This window comes from Sinocyclocheilus rhinocerous, unplaced genomic scaffold (genome assembly GCF_001515625.1).
Source record: "Sinocyclocheilus rhinocerous isolate Xijiao unplaced genomic scaffold, SAMN03320098_v1.1 scaffold4723, whole genome shotgun sequence".
NCBI classification, from domain to species: domain Eukaryota; kingdom Metazoa; phylum Chordata; class Actinopteri; order Cypriniformes; family Cyprinidae; genus Sinocyclocheilus; species Sinocyclocheilus rhinocerous.
The window spans coordinates 1,926-3,658 of record NW_015629076.1 but is presented as its reverse complement, the minus strand read 5'-3'; the positions used below and the strand labels follow the sequence as shown (position 1 = coordinate 3,658).

The following is a 1,733-nucleotide window of genomic DNA, read 5'->3' as shown; positions in this document are numbered from 1 at the left end:
CGCAGGCTGCTTCTGAGTGCAAGGTTGTGGGGAATAGAGCAGACCACTACAATCTGCCAGACGTTTCTGGGAATGCATAGTATGATTTACCCACTGATGCATCCAGCATCTGAATTTGTTTATTAAAAGGCCGAAAGTGCACTCAAAAACAATGTGCCAGGTAAAGCTCTACTGTAAATAAGATTCAGGTTTTGTGTTCAAGCACGGCATGCTACAACTGGCACCAAACTTTAATGAATTCACCCTGACAATCTTTTTCTAAACAATATTACAAGTTATAGGCTTACATTTTGGCGAGGCATCAACATGGAAAGACCAGCAAGCAGTCACACTGATATTTCTGCTTGAAGACAGCTCAGGGACACTGGCTGCTGGAATTGTGAAAGAACTGGCAGAGTCCACAGTGTTATAACCAGCCTGAAGGAGTAAAAAAAAAAAATGATGTAATTCATTAAGAAATTAGTAAATAAAGTAAAATACAATAAAAAATTAATGAAAAGGGAGAGAGAGAAACAGATCTTTCGCATTCATGAGCAATTCCTTATAAACTGTATGCTTGTGTTCATTTTTATCATTTGTACTATGTAAACGAAGTAGTACTTCACTGACCTGCCAAGGTTGTTCTGTTTCTGCAACATCTCCGTAATAGATCAGGATGAAAGAGCGATGAACATTGTACGCTAAAACCACTTGGAAAGTGACCACCTTCAAAACACCAACAGACAGCATTCAATACCTTCCAAACCGAGAAGACATACCATTGATTAATAATCAAAGATTATGGTAAGTCTTACCCCTCCACCATTATAATACGGTACACTGTCCCAGGTAGCCACAAAAGCTGATGTAGCAGCAAATGGTAAGTTGTTGTTCTGTTTCTGCAACACCTCCGTAATAGATCAGGATGAAAGAGCGATGGACATTGTACGCTAAAACCACTTGGAAAGTGACCACCTTCAAAACACCAACAGACAGCATTCAACACCTTCCAAAGCGACAAGACAGACCATTGATTAATAATCAAAGATTATGGTAAGTCTTACCCCTCCACCATTATAGTACGGTACACTGTCCCAGGTAGCCACAAAAGCTGTTGTAGCAGCAAATGGTATGTTGGTGAAGCATTGCTTAACAGCTGCAGTGACTTGTGCCAGTACAGCAGTGCTTGTATCCTCTCTATAGGAGATAGATCCACCACGTCGATTGTCAAGGCGAGTCCAAAGAGGAGCAATGATGTCTCTTGGGGAATCCAGAAAGGGGGTGTAGGCAGACAGCGGCTCGGTGAATGTTAGGTATCCGTTGTTGTTCACCTAAAATTTAGGACCACAATCATTCGAAAATATTTTAAAGAGAATTTTGAAAACAAAAAAAAAAGAGGGGTACATAAATAACTTAAATGGTACGGGAAATGTTGTGCTTACGTAGATCTGATTGTATGTGTGTCCAAAGTATTTGAAAGGTTGCTGCAAGAAAATGATATCCGAGCTTCCATCCTCAGCAGGGGGGTTGACAATTTCTCCATCCCCAGAAGCGAGGAAATTAGTTGGCACTAAGGAAAGGATAAGTGAGAATGAACTCTCTGCTTCTGCTGAAGAAACAAGCTCACAAATGGTACATGTTAAGCTTGAGCTTCTGGTTGCATTGGCTTACAGTTAGGTGAGCCGTCAACATGGAAAGATCGGCGACCATTCATGTTGATATTGCTGCTGGATGAGAGTTCTGGGGCACTGGTC

At 41.2% G+C, this 1,733-nt stretch overlaps 1 long non-coding RNA gene across 1 annotated transcript; it reads right to left on the bottom strand.

Annotated features, from left to right (window-relative positions):
• Positions 1–354: 354 nt before the first annotated feature.
• LOC107738795 (uncharacterized) lies at positions 355–859 on the bottom strand. The gene is made up of 3 exons (XR_001639928.1): positions 795–859; positions 610–705; positions 355–417 (listed from the first exon to the last, which is right to left on the bottom strand). It is a non-coding gene; the product is annotated as an uncharacterized LOC107738795 (long non-coding RNA).
• Positions 860–1,733: the final 874 nt, after the last annotated feature.